Below are 20,641 nucleotides of genomic sequence, written 5' to 3' on the forward strand. Positions count from 1 at the left end.
TCCACTCCACCAGCACAGCGACTGCCTCCTCCCACCAGCCTCACATCATCAGGCTCTGAGAAAAGAAAAGAGAGAGACAGTAATCTTACTATTTTCTCACTAAAACAAACCTATATTGTCTCTCATATTCTTCACTCCAGGTGAGAAACAATGTTGATTGAGTGACAAACTGTTTCTTACCTGAGCAGGTGAGTCCAACAGCATTACCAGGTAGACAGGTGTTGTTTTCTCTGTCTGAGGTGTCACAGTCCAGGAGAAGGGACTCTTTGCCTTTACACTGGAACTCTTTATCCCAGGTCTGACCCTCACCTTCTCCATAGAGCCCCCCCTGTAGAGCTGCAGGAGCCCCACAGCCAAGCTCCCCACAGACTACCTCTGCATCCTGCCGGTCAAAGTCAGCTTCACACACTGAGGCCCAGGACTGATTGGACTTCACCTCGACTCTCCCAGAGCAGAGACCAGCTCCATCCACAAGCCGCACAGACTCTGGAGAAAAAGACTTGGTTGAACATTCAATCAGTGTTGTTGATGACACTGTCAAGGACTAAACACAAATATGTTGGATAAAAGATTGTAGTTTGCTATGTTTGATACTGTAAGAGGTAGAAATGGGTTCTTAGTCACTCAGGATAGGGTTGGGAATAATGCAGGCAGGAGACAGGAATAAGTTCACTTCACTTTATAGAAAATAAACAGCTGGACATCCATCAGGCAGCTTCACTTCAGTACCATCTGAACTACAATGATCTGTCCATGAACATCTCCCATAAACCAATATGACAAACACAAATATAATGTTTAAATACATCTGACATCTCTCCCTCTATTTAAATGAAATAAAAACACATAAAACATGATACATGGTAATATTGTATAATGTATAAATAAATCTCTCAATATGACCAGTCTCTTACCTGAACAGGTCACATGATGATAATATTCACCATAACAGAAACCAGGGTCTCCTCCTATGATGTTACACTGTCTAATAGAAGACTCATCCCCACTACAACTAAATAGTATGACTCCTCTTCTTCCATATTCAATCAGAGGTCCTCTAGATTCAGCTACAGGATTGCCACAGTGCAGCTCTCTACACACAACCTTAACCTCTCTCATCATGTCCCACCACCACCCAGGACATAGACCTGACCACTCTCCTCTGTAGAAGACTTCCACTGTCCCAGAACAGGAAGTGGTCCCATCCACCAGTCTGACTGAGAGTTCAGCTGTAAACAGCAGAGAGGAAAACACAGTGGTGAGGACAGATGATGACAGTGATTCTGTTATTCTAACAGCAGTAGTGCTTTGTGGTTGACAAGTATTAGTAGTTCCATAAAACACTACTTGTTATTGGGGTTTACAATGGTTTGTATGGACACATGAATTTCTCCATGTGGGATAATAAAGTTGACTAATATTGAACTGCTATAATCACTGTAGATTTATACTCTACCTACCTGGTGGACTGACGCTTTGAGCCTGGAGATCTGAGGAGAAAGAGAGAGACAGAGGAGAAAGAGAGAGAAAGAGACAGAGAGATAGAGAGAAACAAAGGAGAAAGGGAGGAGTCAGAGGAAGAGAGAGACAGAGGTTAAATGAACATCAACATGACCTTTCATGATGTGATGGGGAAGACAGGCTTATCGTTAGTATGGTGCAACAACACCCATGTGTACACACATTCCCCTTCCATGTGAACCTCTCTTTGCAGACGAGTTGATATATTAGTTATATACTAGACTGGTGGGGGTCAGAGAGAGAGGTGAGTTATGTACTAGACTGGTGGGGGTCAGGGAAAGAGTTGAGTTATGTACTAGACTGGTGGGGGTCAGCGAGAGAGTTAAGTTATATACTAGACTGGTGGGGGTCAGGTAGAGAGTTGAGTTATGTACTAGACAGGTGGGGGTCAGGGAGAGAGTTGAGTTATATACTAGACAGGTGGGGGTCAGAGAGAGAGTTGAGTTATGTACTAGACTGGTGGGGGTCAGGGAGAGAGTTGAGTTATATACTAGACAGGTGGGGGTCAGAGAGAGAGTTGAGTTATGTACTAGACTGGTGGGGGTCAGGGAGAGAGTTGAGTTATGTACTAGACTGGTGGGGGTCAGGGAGAGAGTTGAGTTATGTGATAGACTGGTGCAGTGGTGGAAAAAGTACTCAATTGTCATACTTGAGTAAAAGTAAAGATACCTTAATAAAAAAATATTCAGTAAAATATTACTTGAATAAAAGTCTAAAAGTATTTGGTTTTAAACATACTTAAGTATCAAAAGTAAATGGAATTGTTAAAATGTTCAAAAGTATCAAAAGTAAAAGTAAAACTATAAACCATTTTAAATTCCTTATATTAAGCAAACCAGATGGCACAATTTGACAGGAAACTCATTCAACAATTTTAGATGAAGAAAAAGGACTGGGGCTAGAAATATATTTCTCCCATGGGCAAAAAATTCAGAAGGGGTTATGATATTAATTAGCAGTAATTTTGATCCAAATGCGCAAATTGTCCAAACAGATCCTCAAGGTTGATGGCTGAATTTAAAAATGTTATTAGACCATGAACAGATATGGCTCATTAACCTATACAGTCCAAATAATAATGATCCACGCTTCTTTGAAAATATATCTAATAATTTATCAACCCTACAAGCAATACAAGACTCTATTTTTATGGTGGGAGATTATAATACGGTTTTAAATACCTCTATGGAACTTAAAGGTAATCACACTACAAACTGTCACCCTCACACACTTAAGGAAATCACTTTTTCTAGACAGATCAAGTGTAATATATTACTTAAAATAAAGCAAACTGGATGAATATGGGGAAAAATGCACCAAATTATTTTTTTCTCTTCAACATGCTACCAAAAATAATTTTATTAAACTTTTTACACATGACAGAGTCACCCATGATTCACCAAACAATATTTTGAAAGAGGAAGTAAAGCACTTGATGTTTTCGTTTCAGTCTCCAATATCTCCACTAACCGAAGCTAAGTGTTTGCATTTTCTTTCTATTCATAATGTAAAACTGACATCTGTACAGAAAGACTCTTGTGAAGACCAAATTACAGAGGAGTAACTTCTTGATGCAATTAAAGGCTTTAAGTCGAGGACATCTCCAGGGCTGGAGGGCATACCAGTGGAGGTATACCAAACCTTTAAGATATACTCAGAGGACCATTATCAGCATGTTTTAACCACTCCTGTAAAAATTTTACTTTTTCAGATACTCAACAAGAAGGTCTGATTTCATTATTACTGAAAAAGGATCCAAGTGGTTAATATAAAGATCCAGTCCATTTAAAAATTGGAGGCCTCTTACTTGTTAGATATTACTGCACTGTCGGAGCTAGAAACACAAGCATTTCGCTACACCCGCAAAAAACATCTGCGAAACACGTGTATGTGACCAATAAAATGTGATTTGATTATTTATTTGTAATATAAGACAAGTAGAACACTGTCATGACACTGCCCTCTTTGAGTTCAGGAAGGACAGTTGACCCCCTCCCCCTTGCACCATCCCCCTACCTACCTCCCCTCACCCAGGCCCTGTGTGAAGGCGGTCGTAAAATTCTAAAGGAGAATGTCCTGCCGCATGGCCCAGTTGAGACAGAGAGGGGTTTCATAGAGAGACAAAAGAAATTCTTCCAACTCACAGAATTGGGGAACCGAACGACATTTATGTTCTGGAGAAGATATAAAAGATCGGTGAAGAATTCAGCTACGAACTGGTCCGCTTGGTAGAATTTTGTGATACTCAGAAGAGATAATATAGCCATATTACAATAATACTGTTTATATAATAGCCTCAGCTATGGGACTTGCATCTAAATGGTTGTATAAAATGTATTAACCTCTCTAGGGTCGGCGGGACGAAATCGTCCCACCTACGTAACAGCCAGTGGAATCCTGTGGCGCGTTATTCAAATACCTTAGAAATGCTATTACTTCAATTTCTCAAACATATGACTATTTTACACCATTTTAAAGACAAGACTCTCGTTAATCTAACCACACTGTCCGATTTCAAAAAGGCTTTACAACGAAAGCAAAACATTAGATTATGTCAGCAGAGTACCCAGCCAGAAATAATCAGACACCCATTTTTCAAGCTAGCATATAATGTCACAAAAACCCAGAAGACAGCTAAATGCAGCACTAACCTTTGATGATCTTCATCAGATGACACACCTAGGACATGATGTTATACAATACATGCATGTTTTGTTCAATCAAGTTCATATTTATATCAAAAAACAGCTTTTTACATTAGCATGTGACGTTCAGAACTAGCATACCCCCCGCAAACTTCCGGTGAATTTACAAAAAATGTACTAAATTACTCACAATAAACGTTCACAAAAAGCATAACAATTATTTTAAGAATTATAGATACAGAACTCCTCTATGCACTCGATATGTCCGATTTTAAAATAGCTTTTCGGTGAAAGCACATTTTGCAATATTCTCAGTAGATAGCCCGGCATCACAGGGCTAGCTATTTAGACACCCAGCAAGTTTAGCACTCACCAAAGTCAGATTTACTATAAGAAAAATGTTATTACCTTTGGTGTTCTTCGTCAGAATGCACTCCCAGGACTTCTACTTCAATAACAAATGTTGGTTTGGTCCCAAATAATCTATAGTTCTATCCAAACAGCGGTGTTTTGTTCGTGTGTTCAAGACACTATCCGAAAGGGTAAAGAAGGGTGACGAGCACGGCGCATTTCGTGACAAAAAAATTCTAAATATTCCATTACCGTACTTCGAAGCATGTCAACCGCTGTTTAAAATCAATTTTTATGCCATTTTTCTCGTAAAAAAGCGATAATATTCCGACCGGGAATCTGCGTTTAGGTAAAAAGAGGAAATAAAATAAAGCACGGGGTCGACTTGTGCACGCGCCTAAGCCCATTGTCCTCTGATCGGCCACTTGCCAAACGCGATAATGTGTTTCAGCCAGAGGCTGCCTCGATATCATTCAGCTTTTTCCCGGGCTCTGAGAGCCTATGGGAGCCGTAGGAAGTGTCACGTTACAGCAAAGATCCTCAGTCTTCAATAAACAGAGACAAGAAGAACAAGATCTTGTCAGAGAGGGCACTTCCTGTAAGGAATCTTCTCAGGTTTTTGCCTGCCATATGAGTTCTGTTATACTCACAGACACCATTCAAACAGTTTTAGAAACTTTAGGGTGTTTTCTATGCATAGCCAATAATTATATGCATATTCTAGTTACTGGGCAGGAGTAGTAACCAGATTAAATCGGGTACGTTTTTTATCCGGCCGTGTCAATACTGCCCCCTACCCCCAGGATAAAGCTATTTGGAATACGTTGAGATGCTATGTACTGATGTTAATGCGATAGAATGTATTTCTGTTCAAAGCTTAAATCAGTCATCGGCACGCCCTCCAGGGACACGGACAGGACAAGGCGTCATGTGACAAGCCTGTTCTATGTTCACGTATAAAACCCCCACCTAGAAGTTATTTCTTTAGACCAGGCCTCCACTCCATTACGAGTTGGCCAATAGGCTTGACCATCCAATTCCTCGACTGAAAGTTAACTACACCACGTGGTTAACTTTCAGACTATCGATACCGACAGAATAAGAACAAGTCTTTGATATTAATTATTAGTCTGCAGCTAAGTACTCAATATCATCGAACGCAAAGACCGATGAAACATCCATTCTATAACAACATTAATGAATGTCGCTTTGAAAGACCCTTTCTAATGAAGAGAGAGAGAGAGAGAGAACTCTCCAACAGAACAACCTTTCCAACGAAGATCGACGACACACTGAGCATAAATATATATATTCATTGCAATTGTTTCCGAATGAGTGAGCGTTCATGTGCAAAGGATTAGCATATCAATTGTTCATATTTATAAACTCTGTGTGTCTTCTCCACTGCCCCCACCCCCCTTATTTGTTTAACAGGCCGCCATGCCTGTTTAGCCCACTAGGGAACATTACTCCACCAATGCTTTGTGACGATAACCAACTGTTTGTATGCTTTCTGTGAATTACTTAGTTTAGTAAATAAATGATTTTAAGACAATTGATGTATGGATGACTTTTAGTAAAGGCTGGATTCGTGCAGATACGACAATGTACGACGTTTGGAATGAGACGGACGCGAGGTAATAACACATCATTAATGAGGAGACAAATCCACCAGATACTATAATATAATATATGTTATAATATAGGAAGGTTATATTAGGAAAATTATAACTTTGTAATCTGAATATTTTCCTTGGTGCCCCGAGCTCCTAGTTAATTACAGTTAAACGATTAATCAGTTAGTCGCGTAATAATAATTACAGGGAGTTATTTGATAACATGTCTTCAAGATAATGGTGCCCCAAAGACACGACAACACTATGATCAATCTGGGAAAGCAAGCCTGGTACTCATAGCTGACTTTGAAAAGGCATTTGATAAAGTACGACTGGAGTTTATATATACAGCACCTGTCAAAAGTTTGGACACACCTACTTGTTCAAGGGTTTTTCTATATTTTACTATTTTCTACATTGTAGAATAATAGTGAAGACATCAAAACTATGAAATAACACATAGGGAATCTAGTGCAGTCGCAAAAACTGGGGCTTACAAGTGGTGCAGTGGTCTAAGGCATCGCTACAGACAACCTGGTTCAAACCCAGACTGTATCACAACCGGCTGTGATTGGGTGTCCCATAGGGCAGTGCACAATGTCCGAGTTTGGCCGGTGTAGGCTGTCATTGTAAATAAGAATTTGTTCTTAACTGACATTCCTAGTTAAATTTTAAAAAAGTGCTATGATGAAACTGGCTCTCACGAGGACCGCCACAGGAAAGGAAGACCCAGGGTTATCTCTGCTGCAGAGGTTGAGTTACCAGCCACAGATTGCAGCCCAAATAAATGCTTCACAGTGTTCAAGTAACAAACACATTTCAACATCAACTGTTCAGAGGAGACTGCGTGAATCAGGCCTTCATGGTCTAATTGTTGCAAGTAAACCACTACTAAAGGACACCAATAAGAAGAAGAGACTTGCTTGGGCCAAGAAACATGAGCAATGGACATTAGACCAGTGGAAATCTGTCCTTTGATCTGATGAGATTTTTGCTTCCAACCGCCATGTCTTTGTGAGACGCAGAGTGGTTCCCACTGTGAAGCATGGAGGAGGAGGTGTGATCGTGTGGGGGTGCTTTGCTGGTGACACTGTCTGTGATTTATTTAGAATTTAACCTGTTATGGCTAGGGGGCAGTATTTTCACGGCCGGATAAAAAACGTACCCGATTTAATCTGATTATTACTCCTGCCCAGAAACTAGAATATGCATATAATTATTAGCTTTGGATAGAAAACACTCCAACGTTTCTAAAACTGTTTAAATGGTGTCTGTGAGTATAACAGAACTCATTTGGCAGGCCAAAACCTGAGAAGATTCCATGCAGGAAGTGCCCTGTCTGACAATTTCTTGGCCTTCTTGATTATCTCTATCCAATACAGGGGATCTCTGCTGTTACGTGACACTTCCTACGGCTCCCATGGGCTCTCAGAAGGTGGCAAAAAGCTGAATCGTGGCTTTGCAGGCTCTGGCTGAAAAACATTAGCGCGTTTGGATTGTGGCTGGTCACAGTACTGTGAGACTCAGGCTCGTGCACGAGTCGACTCCATGTTTTATCTTTGAACGAAAACCACCACTCCTGGTCGGAATATTAGCGCTTTTTTACGAGAAAAATTGCATAAAAAATTGATTTTAAACAGCGGTTGACATGCTTCGAAGTACGGTAATAGAATATTTAGAATTTTTTTGTCACGAAATGCGTCATGCGCGTGACCCTTATTTACACTTCGGATAGTGTCTTGAACGCACGAACAAAACGCCGCTATTTGGATATAACTATGGATTATTTTGAACCAAACCAACATTTGTTATTGAAGTAGCAGTCCTGGGAGTGCATTCTGACGAAGAACACCAAAGGTAATCAAACTTTTGTAATAGTAAATCGGAGTTTGATGAAGGCTAAACTTGCGGGTGTCTAAATAGCTAGCCCTGTGATGCCGGGCTATGTACTCAGAATATTGCAAAATGTGCTTTCACCGAAAAGCTATTTTAAAATCGGACACCTCGATTGCACAAAGGAGTTCTGTATCTATAATTCTTAAAATAATTGTTATGTTTTTTGTGTACATTTATCGTGAGTAATTTAGTAAATTCACCGGAAGTGTTTGGTGGGAATGCTAGTTCTGAACGTCACATGCTAATGTAAAAAGCTGGTTTTTGATATAAATATGAACTTGATTGAACAAAACATGCATGTATTGTATAACATAATGTCCTAGGGTTGTCATCTGATGAAGATCATCAAAGGTTAGTGCTGCATTTAGCTGTGGTTTTGTTTTTTGAGACATTATATGCTAGCTTGAAAAATGGGTGTCTGATTATTTCTGGCTGGGTACTCTGCTGACATAATCTAATAATATCCTCCTGATTCCTGCTTACAAGCAAAAACTAAAGCACGAAGTACCACTGACTCGCTCAATACGGAAGTGGTCAGATGACGCGGATGATACGCTACAGGACTGTTTTGCTAGCACAGACTGGAATATGTTCTGGGATTCATCCAATGGCATTGAGGAGTATACCACCTCAGTCATCAATAAGTTCATCGATGACGTTGTCCCCACAGTGACCGTATGTACATATCCCAACCAGAAGCCAGGGATTACAGACAACATCCGCATTGAGCTAAAGGCTAGAGCTATCGCTTTCAAAGAGAGGGACACTAATCCGGGCGCCTATAAAATATCCCACTATGCCCTCAGACGAACCATCAAAGAAGCAAAGCGTCAATACAGGATTAAGATTGAATCCTACTACACCGACTCTTATGCTCGGCAGTTGTGGGAGGGCTTGCAAACCATTACAGACTACAAAGGGAAGCACACTCGAGAGCTGCCCAGTGACACGAGCCTACCAGACAAGCTAAACTACTTCTATGCCCGCTTCGAAGCAAATAACATTGAAACATGTATGAGAGCACCAGCTGTTCCGGAAGACTGTGATCACACTCTCCACAGCCGATGTGAGTAAGACCTTTAAACAGGTCAACATTCACAAGGCCGCAGGTCAAGACGGAATACCAGGACATGTACTGCGAGCATGCGATGACCAACTGGAAAGTGTATTCTCTTACATTTTCAATCTCTCCCTGTTTGAGTCTGTAATACCAACATGTTTTAAGCAGATCTGTGACCAGTAGCACTCACATCTGTAGCCATGAAGTGCTGGTCATGGCTCACATCAACACCATTATCCCAGAAACCCTAGACCCACTCCAATATGTGTACTGCCCTAACCGATCCACAGATGATGCAGTCTCTACTGCACTCCACACTGCCCTTTCCCACCTGGACAAAAGTAACACCTGTGAGAATGCTATTCTTTGACAACAGCTCAGCGTTCAACACCATAGTGCCCTCAAATCTCATCAATAACCTAAGGACCCTGGGACTATACACCTCCCTCAGCAACAGGATCCTGGACTTCCTGACGGGCCGCCCCAAGGTGGTAAGGGTAGGTAACAACACATCCGCAATGCTGATCCTCAACACAGGGGCTCCTCAGTGGTGTGTGCGTGCTCAACCCCCTCCTGTACCCTCCTGTACAAAACCTGTTCTCCCTCTGGAGACTGAATAGATTTGGCAATGGTCCTCAGATCCTCAAAAGGTTCTACAGCTGCACCATCGAGAGCATCCTGTCTGGTTGCAGACCTGACTGGTATGGTACTGCCCAGTACATCACCAGGGCTCAGCCTTATGCCATCCAGGACTTCTATACCAGGTGGTGTCACAGGAAGGCCCCAAACATTGACAAAGACTCCAGCCATCCTTCTATGTCATTAGTTCATAAACTTCTTAGCAATTTATGTTGGATCAGTTTATATATATCTTTATTTAACAAGGCAAGTCAGTTAAGAACAAATTCTTATTTTCAATGACAGCCTAGGAACAGTGGGTTAACTGCCTGTTCAGGGGTAGAACAACAGATTTGTACCTTGTCAGCTCAGGGATTTGAACTTGCAACCTTTCGGTTACTAGTCCAAAGCTCTAACCACTAGTCTACCCTGTCGCCCCAATAGTTGAAGTGGTTGAACCCAGCTAAATACAGCACACTGATCTGTTCTGAAAACCCTGACAGGAAACTGCTGACAGAGCAGCAACGTTTCACATAGTGTTCTATAATATCACCTCTAACTTTCTACCAATGATATCTCCTTACTCCTGAAGTGTGCAGTTGTTCACTTCTTCCCACAAATCTAGAAGCATTGGATTGGTGGAGGCATGGACTAGTGTGAGTTTCCACCATATTTATTATACCAGTCATTTCAATGAAGGGAAGTGAACAAGTGCACACTTTAGGAGAAAGGAGAGATACAACGCCATGTTGGTGCTCATTGGCCATTGGATATTAACATTACACAAAAAGTTGGAAATCTTAAATTCAACAATGAGTTGTTTGGAAGGAATCAGTGGCTAGGTGGTGTGGTCCAGGTCTGGGTTTAAGGGTCTCTTTCCAATTTTAAATGATAAACATTCAACATTGGCTATGCTGTCAATCCAGCATGATTTCTGCTGCGCTCAAAAAAACTCAGAACAGTGTCGTGTCTTTGGGGGTACCATTAACTGAAGGTATGTTTATCAATTAGCTCCCTGTAATTATTATCACGCGATTAAATTGATTAATCGTTTAATTGTAATTAACTAGGAGATCGGGGCACCAAGGAGAATATTCAGATTACAAAGCTATAATTTTCCTAATATAACTTTCCTGTACCATAATATTATATTCTATTATAGTATAGGCCGATTATCTTCTGGTTAAAAACTTCTTGGGGCTATGTGGGACGCTAGCGTGCCACCCGTGGTGCACCCTATCAACAGCAGGTGCATTTCAAGAGCGGCAAATTTGAAACCAAATAAATGTCAAAATTCAAATTTTTCAAACATACAGCTATTTTACACCCTTTGAAAGATAAACATCTCCTTAATCTAACCACGTTTTACGATTTCAAAAAGGTTTTACGGCGAAAGCATAAAGTTAGATTATGTTAGGAGAGTACATTGACAATAGCTGTGTGTAATGTTTTGTCAATTCAAAGACAGGCGTCACCAAAACCATAAAACCAGCTAAAATGATGCACTAACCTTTGACAATCTGCATCAGATGACACTCCTAGGACATTATGTTAGACAATACATGCATTTTTAGTTCTATCAAGTTCATATTTATATCCAAAAACAGCGGTTTACTATGGCGTTGATGTTCAGGAAATCGTTTCCCTCCAATAACAGGCAGTCAAGTCAGCACCACAAATTAAATAATTAAAATTAGAAAACATTGGTAAAATATTATATTGTCATTTAAAGAATTATAGATTTACATCTCTTGAACGCAATCAACTTGCCAGATTTAAAAATAACCTTACTGGGAAATCACACTTTGCAATAATCTGAGCACTGTGCCCAGAAAAATACGCTTTGCTATACAGAGAAACGGCCATGTTGGAGAGATCTAAAATCGAAAATACTATGTAAATAATCCATTACCTTTGATTCTCTTCATCAGATGTCACTTCCAGGAATCCCAGGTCCATAACGAATGTAGTTTTGTTCAAAAAAGCTCATCATTTATATCCAAAATGCTCCGTGTTGTTAGCACATGATCTAAGCCAGCCGGACTTCTCGTCATGAACGAGGGGAAAAAATCTATTTACGTTCGTTCAAACATGTCAAACGTTGTATAGCATGAATCATTAGTGCCTTTTTTAACCAGAACATGAATAATATTCAAGGTGGACGAATGCATTCTCTTTTATAACGTATTGGAACGAGGGTACCCAACATCAACTCGCGCGCCAGAGTCTAATCGGCCATCACCGTTCCATGGCTCTTGTTCGGTCAGATCTCACAGTAAAAGACTCAAAACACTTTGTAAAGGCTGGTGACATCTAGTGGAAGCAATAGGAAGTGCCAAAACATTAATGAACCCCTGTGTGTTTCAATGGCATAGGCTTAAAGGTAATTCAACACATCAGGTATCCACTTCCTGTCAGAAAATGTCTCAGGGTTTTGCCTGCCAAATGAGTTCTGTTATACTCACAGACACCATTCAAACAGTTTTAGAAACTTTAGGGTGTTTTCTATCCATATATAATAAGTATATGCATATTCTAGTTACTGGGTAGGATTAGTAACCAGATTAAATCGGGTACGTTTTTTTTATCCAGCCGTGAAAATACTGCCCCCTAGCCCCAACAGGTTAAATGGTGTATTTTACCTCTAGTCCAGTCTCATTCCAAACGTCGTAAATTGTTGTATCTGCACGAACCCAGTATTTACTAAAATCATCCATACATCAATTGTCTTAAAATCATTTATTTACTACACTAAGTAATTAACAGAAAAACATACAAACAGTCATTATCGTCACAAAGGATTGGTAGAGGAATGTGCCCTTGTGGGCTAAACAGGCAGGTCGGCCTGTTGAACAATGGGTCATAAACGGTCAGCTGAGAAGTTACACAGAGTTCATTAATATTAACAATTGACAATTGAAGGCTCACTCATTCGGGAACAATTGCAATCAATATATATTTACGCTCAGTGTGTCGTCGTTCTTTGTTGGAGAGTTCGGTTCTGTTGGAGAGTCTCTCTCTCGGTTAGAATGGATCTTTCAAAGTGACATTCATTAATGTCGTCATAGAATGGTTGTTTCGTTGGTCTTCGCGTTCGATGATATAATTTACTTAGCTGCAGACTAATAATTATTATCAAAGACTTGTTCTTATTCTGTCGGTATCAATAGTCTAAAAGTTAACCACGTGGTATGGTTCACTTTCAGTAGAGGAATTGGAAGGTAAAACCTATTAGCCATGAGTGGAGGCAAAAGGGAGGGGTCAACTGTCCTCCCTGTACCAAAAGAGGCCAACGTCATGACAACAGGGAAATCTGACTTCAGTGAGTTCCAGACAACTGGGAACTCTGGAAATAATGAGCTCCGACTGGAATAATACGTTTTGGAATGGTCATCCAACTCAGCATTGTAAGATGGGAATTCGGGCCTCTTTTTAGAGCAACGACCTGACGTCATCATGATTCAACCTTGTTTAGTTTCAGACTTCTCAGTTGTCTTGAACCATAAATACAGAGAATGCCAGACTTTGATGACAACATTTGCTCACTGTCACGTTGGTAGAAGGGGTCGGGAGACAGGCGCAGGAATGTGTGATATGGATTATTATTATACCCAAATTACAGCATGCCATATAAAGGAATGGGACGAAGACCAAACAAACACGTACACAAAACACAGGGTTGAGACCCAAACAAAAGAACGAGGAGTCCCTCGAATAAATACACGGGACAAGACCCGAAAACACAAGCGCATAATGACACAACATGGGACAAGACCCATAATCATCTGCACAATACAAGCGGCACGAAAGCCAAAACAACAAGGCACAGGAACTCACACGATATACAGATGATGGAACAATAATCAACAGCCCAATGGTGAAACAAAGGGCACATTTAAACCAATACAATCAGTGGGAAATAGGAACCAGGTGTGCGAAATTAGACAGTTCAGTGCCTAGAGGCCGGTGACGTAGACCTCCGAAACTGGTGCACAGAATGAACAACAGTACCGGAGGGATCCGTGACACCCAAGAAGGACCGCTGTGCCCCCTTCCTGTTCAAGTGAGCACAGCACAACAAGGTGAATCAAAAAATGTATTGTATGCTGCTGCATAAATTATGTAATATGGCAGGGAAATATGTATAGCCTCTCTGGGCTAGGCGGGACGAATTCGTCCCACCTACGTAACAGCCACTTGCAGCCTGTGGCGCGATTTTCAAAACCTTAAAAATCCTATTACTTCAATTTCTCAAACATATGACTATTTTACAGCTATTTAAAGACAAGACTCTCGTTAATCTAACCACACTGTCCGATTTCAAAAAGGCTTTACAATGAAAGCAAAATATTAGATTATGTCAGCAGAGTACCAAGCCAGAAATAATCAGACACCCATTTTTCAAGCCAGCATATAATGTCACCAAAACCCAGAAGACAGCTAAATGCAGCACTCACCTTTGATGATCTTCATCAGATGACAACCCTAGGACATTATGTTATACAATACATGCATGTTTTGTTCAATCAAGTTCATATTTATATCAAAAACCAGCTTTTTACATTAGCATGTGACGTTCAGAACTAGCATACCCCCGCAAACTTCCGGGGAATTCGCTAACATTTTACTAAATTACTCACGATAAACGTTCACAAAAAGCATAACAATTATTTTAAGAATTATAGATACAGACCTCCTCTATGCACTCGATATGTCCGATTTTAAAATAGCTTTTTGGTGAAAGCACATTTTGCAATATTCTAAGTACATAACCCAGGCATCACGGGCTCGCTATTTAGACACCCGGCAAGTTTAGCACTCACCAATATCAGATTTACTATTATAAAAGTTTGATTACCTTTTGTTGTCTTCGTCAGAATGCACACCCAGGACTGCTACTTCAATAACAAATGTTGGTTTGGTCCAAAATAATCCATCGTTATATCCGAATAGCGGCGTTTTGTTCGTGCGTTCCAGACACTATCCGAAATGGTAAAGAAGTGTCGCGCGCATGGCGCAATTCGTGACAATAAAATTCTAAATATTCCATTACCGTACTTCGAAGCATGTCAACCGCTGTTTAAAACCAATTTTTATGCCATTTATCTCGTAGAAAAGCGATAATATTCCGACCGGGAATCTGCAATAAACTAAACAGCCGAATTAAAATACTCCACGGGGGCTAATCGCGCACGCGCCTCACTCCATTGTCACCTAATGGGACACTTGAATAAGATGATAATCTGTTTCAGCCTGAGGCTGCCTCGTCAACCTTCATGATTTTCCCGCGTCCTGAGAGCCTATTGGAGCCCTGGGAATTGTCACGTTACAGCTAAGATCCTTACTTTTCAATAAACAGATGCAAGACGCACGACTCCTTGTCAGACAGGCCACTTCCTGCATGAAACCTTGTCAGGTTTTTGCCTGCCATAGGAGTTCTGTTATACTCACAGACACCATTCAAACAGTTTTAGAAACTTTAGGGTCTTTTCTATCCAAACCTGAACAATAATATGCATATTCTAGCTTCTGAGTTGGTGTAGGAGGCAGTTAAAAATGGGCACATATTTTTTCCAAAATTCTCAATACTGCCCCCTAGCCCAAACAGGATAGTGGTTTGCAAAAGTATTCACCCCCCTTGGCATTTTTTCTATTTTGTTGCCTTAGAACCTGGAATTAAAATTGATTTTTGGGGGGTTCGTATCATTTCATTTACACAACATGCCTACCACTTTGAAGATGCAAAATATGTTTTATTGTGAAACAAACAAGAAATAAACAAAAAAACAGAACTTGAGCATTCATGACTTTTCAGCCCCCCCCAAAGTCAATACTTTGTAGAGCCACCTTTTGCAGCAATTACAGCTGCAAGTCTTTTGGGGTATGTCTCTATAAGCTTGGCACATCTAGCCACTGAGATGTTTGCCCATTCTCCAAGGCAAAACTGCTCCAGCTCTTTCAAGTTGGATGGGTTCCGCTGGTGTACAGCGATCTTTAAGTCATACCACAGATTCTCAATTGGATTGAGGTCTGGGCTTTGACTAGGCCATTCAAGGACATTTAAATGTTTCCCCATAAATCACTTGAGTGTTCCTTTAGCAGTATGCTTACAGTCATTGTCCTGCTGGAAGGTGAACCTCCGTCCAAGTCTCAAATCTCTGGAAGACTGAAACAGGTTTCCCTCAAGAATTTCCTTGTATTTAGCGCTATCCATCATTCCTTAAATTTTGACCAGTTTCCCAGTCCCTGCCGATGACAAACATCCCCACAGCATGATGCTGCCACCACCATGCTTCACTGTGGGGATGGTGTTCTCAGGGTGATGAGAGGTGTTGGGATTTTGCATTGCGCCAGAAATAGCGTTTTCCTTGATGGCTAAAAAGCTCAATTTTAGTCTCATCTGACCAGAATTCCTTCTTCCATATGTTTGGGGAGTCTCCCACATGCCTTTTGGTGAACACCAAACATTTATGCTTCTTTTTTTATTTAACATCTCAGGATTGGAGGGGCCCCTGCTGGACATTTGAGCTAACGTAAGCTAATGCGAATAGCATGAGGTTGTAAGTAAAAAGAACATTTCCCAGGACATAAACGTATCTGATATTTGCAGAAAGCTTAACCTCTCTGGGCTAGGTGGCACCAAATCGTCCCACCTACGCAACAGCCAGTTGAATCCTGTGGCGCGATATTCAAATACCTTAGAAATGCTATTACTTCAATTTCTCAAACATATGACTATTTTACAGCTATTTAAAGACAAGACTCTCGTTAATCTAACCACACTCTCCGATTTCAAAAAGGCTTTACAACGAAAGCAAAACATTAGATTATGTCAGCAGAGTACCCAGCCAGAAATAATCAGACACCCATTTTTCAAGCTAGCATATAATGTCACATAAACCCAAACCACAGCTAAATGTAGTACTAACCTTTGATGATCTTCATCAGATGACAACCCTAGGACATTATGTTATACAATACATGCATGTTTTGTTCAATCAAGTTCATATTTATATAAAAAAAACAGCTTTTTACATTAGCATGTGACGTTCAGAACTAGCATACCGCCCGCAAACTTCCGGGGAATTTACTAACAATTTACTAAATTACTCACGATAAACGTTCACAAAAAGCATAACAATTATTTTAAGAATTATAGATACAGAACTCCTCTATGCACTCGATATGTCCGATTTTAAAATAGCTTTTTGGTGAAAGCACATTTTGCAATATTCTAAGTACATAGCCCAGCCATCACGGGCTAGCTATTTAGACACCCAGCAAGTTTAGCCTTCACCAAAATCAGATTTACTATTACAAAAGTTTGATTACCTTTGATGTTCTTCGTCAGAATGCACTCCCAGGACTTCTACTTCAATAACAAATGTTGGTTTGGTCCCAAATAATCCATCGTTATATCCAAACAGCTGCGTTTTGTTTGTGCGTTCAAGAAACTATCCGAAATGGTAAATCAGGGTTACGAGCATGGCGCATTTCGTGACAAAAAAATTCTAAATATTCCATTACCGTACTTCGAAGCATGTCAACCGCTGTTTAAAATAAATTTTTATGCAATTTAACTCGTAAAAAAGCGATAATATTCCGACCGGGAATCTGCGTTTCGGTAAATAGAGGAAAAAAAAGAAAGACGGGGGCGACCAGTGCACGCGCCTAAGCCCACTGTCCCTTGATCGGCCACTTGACAAAGGCGATAATGTGTTTCAGCCTGGGGCTGGAATGACGACATTCAGCTTTTTCCCAGGCTCTGAGAGCCTATGGGAGCCGTGGGAAGTGTCACGTTACCGCAGAGATCCTTTGTTTTGGAAAGAGATGTCAAAGAAAGCCAATAAATGGTCAGACAGGCCACATCCTGTAAAGGAATCTCTCAGGTTTTTGCCTGCCATATGAGTTCTGTTATACTCACAGACACCATTCAAACAGTTTTAGAAACTTTAGGGTGTTTTCTATCCATATCTAATAAGTATATGCATATTCTAGTTACTGGGTAGGAGTAGTAACCAGATTAAATCGGGTACGTTTTTTATCCGGCCGTGTAAATTCTTGTTAATCTAACTGCACTGTCCAATTTTCAGGAGCTATTACAGTGAAAGAATATCATGCTATTGTTTGAGGAGAGTGCACACTTTTGAACATGAAAAGTTATTAATAAACAAATTAGACACATTTGGGCAGCATTGATACAAAATTATGAACAGAAATACAACTGTTCATTGGATGAGACTAAAGTTTTGCACATACACCGCTGACATCTATTGGCCAATATCTAAATTGCACCTGGGCTGAAAAAAACCCATTATGGCTCCATCAGGGCCCTCTCAGCCAGCTGGTTCCACTAGGGACCACTCAGCCAGCTGCAGTTGTGATTGTAGCATATAAAGAGAGGGCCCTAGTGAGAGCTGAGAGGGCCCTAATGGAGCCAGCTGGCTGAGAGGGCCCTAGTGGAGCCGACTGGATGGGAGGGCCCTACTGGAGCCAGCTGGCTGAGAGGGCACAAGGGGAGCAGCTGGCTGAGAGGGCACAAGTGGAGCAGCTGGCTGAGAGGGCCCTAGTGGAGCCGGCTGGCTGAGAGGGCCCAAGTGGAGCAGCTGGCTGGGAGGGCCCTAGTGGAGCCGGCTGGCTGAGAGGGCCCAAGTGGAGCAGCTGGCTGGGAGGGCCCTAGTGGAGCCGGTTGGATGGGAGGGCCCTAGTGGAGCCAGATGGCTGAGAGGGCACAACTGGAACAGCTGGCTGAGAGGGCCCAAGTGGAGCAGCTGACTGAGAGGGCCCTAGTGGAGTGTTTAATTGTTTTATGTAGTTAATACATATATATTTTTTTAATATAATTTCTCTTTTGAAACTTTTGTGTTTCAAACAGCTATGTTTGTGATTGTTGGGGGGGGGGACAAGAAATGAACATCAACATGACCTTTCATGATGTGAAGGGGAAGACAGGCTTATCGTTGGTATGGTGCAACAACACCCATGTGAACACACATTCCACTTCCATGTGAACCTCTCTTTGCAGATGAGTTTACAGTCTATCTAGTTAATACATCAGATTTCTGTTTTTTTTTTATCTATAGTTCAGTTCCAGAGGTCAGAGGTCAAGGTGAGCTGGGACAATAGCGGAAACGATTACTGGTTAGGATGACATCGCTGGTGAGAAGTCAGTTATAAAAATATATCTCCCAGCCTTTACTCTTTCTCTCTCCTCCACAAATGTCTCTCCTCTACTCTCCTCTACCCTCCTCTTTCCCTTACACTCCTCTCTCCTCTACCCTCTACCCTCCTTCTCACTTCTCACCTCCCCTTAAACTTCTTAGCAACTTATCTTGGATCAGTGGTTGAACACACTACAGCAAACTGATCTGTTAAAAAAACTCCACAGGAAACTGCTGACAGAGCAGCAACGTTTCACATAGTGTTCTATAATATCACCTCTAACTTTCTACTGCTTGAGTTCACCGCTTATAGAATATTGGCTTAATGTTCCAGCACCTAAATATAAACTGTACCAGCACCCAAAATGAGTTCTGATGAGGTCTCATGTTAGAGCAGGAGAAGGTGGGATGTGGTGTAGAAGATAGAGGTCTGTTACCCAAGTCAACAGGCCTGATGCTATATGTCAGGGTCAGGCTGGGCTGGGACAAGAGAGGAACAGGTTACTGGTTATGATGACATCACTGGTGAGAAGTCAGTAATGAAAAGATATTGAGTTGACTGCATGTTCGTCTGTCAGCCCTATCTCTGATGACATCTCCCTTTCTCTCCTCCCTTCTCTCTTGCTCTCCATCTCCCCTCCCATCCTCCTATGTCCAATAGCCACACAAAGTAGTTTGGGTGTGTAGAAATACAGCTAAACCTAGGGTATGGCTAAATGGGGTGTGTATAAATACAGCTAAACCTAGGGTATGGCTAAATGGGGTGTGTAGAAATACAGCTAAACCTAGGGTATGGCTAAATGGGGTGTGTAGAAATACAGCTAAACCTAGGCTATGGCTAAATGGGGTGTGTAGAAATCCCCCACCAGATCATTTACTGTACTTTAAAACTCTAAAATACAATTTGGAGAACAGCAAAAACTAACCAAAATGCCCCCAGGCATTAATTATCACTACAATAGTAGGTTTATATTAGGTTAATATTATTTTATTTTTTATTTTATTTCACCTTTATTTAACCAGGTAGGCTAGTTGAGAACAAGTTCTCATTTACAATTGCGACCTGGCCAAGATAAAGCAAAGCAGTTCGACAACATACAACAACACAGAGTTACACATGGAGTAAAACAAACACAAAATCAATAATACAGTAGAAAAACAAGTTTATATACAATGTGAGCAAATGAGGTGAGATAAGGGAGGTAAAGGGAAAAAAGGCCATGGTGGCAAAGTAAATACAATATAGCAAGTAAAACACTGGAATGGTGGATTTGCAGTGGAAGAAAGTGCAAAGTAGAAATAGAAATAATGGGGTGGAGAGGAGCAAAATAAATAAATACAGTAGGGAAAGAGGTAGTTGTTTGGACTAAATTATAGATGGGCTATGTACAGCTGCAGTGATCTGTGAGCTGCTCTGACAGCTGGTGAGGGAGATAAGTGTTTCCAGTTTCAGAGATTTTTGTAGTTCTTTCCAGTCATTGGCAGCAGAGTACTGGAAGGAGAGACGGCCAAAGGAATTGGGAATTGGCTTTGGGGGTGACCAGAGAGATATATCTGCTGGAGCGCGTGCTACAGGTGGGTGCTGCTATGGTGACCAGTGAGCGGAGATAAGGGGGGACTTTACCTAGCAGGGTCTTGTAGATGACCTGGAGCCAGTGGGTTTGGCGACGATTATGAAGCGAAGGCCAGCCAACGAGAGCGTACAGGTCGCAGTGGTTGGTAGTATATGGGGCTTTGGTGACAAAACGGATGGCACTGTGATAGACTGCATCC

At 41.2% G+C, this 20,641-nt stretch overlaps 1 long non-coding RNA gene across 1 annotated transcript in view; it reads right to left on the minus strand.

Moving 5' to 3' along the window:
• Window positions 1-1,460: 1,460 nt before the first annotated feature.
• The window catches only part of LOC106594469 (uncharacterized), a 57,976-nt gene continuing 38,795 nt past the window's right edge, over window positions 1,461-20,641 (minus strand). The window contains exon 6 of the long non-coding RNA XR_014392048.1: window positions 1,461-1,490. This is a non-coding gene — a long non-coding RNA (uncharacterized LOC106594469). The remainder of the gene's footprint in view (window positions 1,491-20,641) is intronic.

The sequence above is a fragment of the Salmo salar genome, chromosome 04 (genome assembly GCF_965601325.2).
Source record: "Salmo salar chromosome 04, fSalSal1, whole genome shotgun sequence".
Classification (NCBI taxonomy): Eukaryota; Metazoa; Chordata; class Actinopteri; order Salmoniformes; family Salmonidae; genus Salmo; species Salmo salar.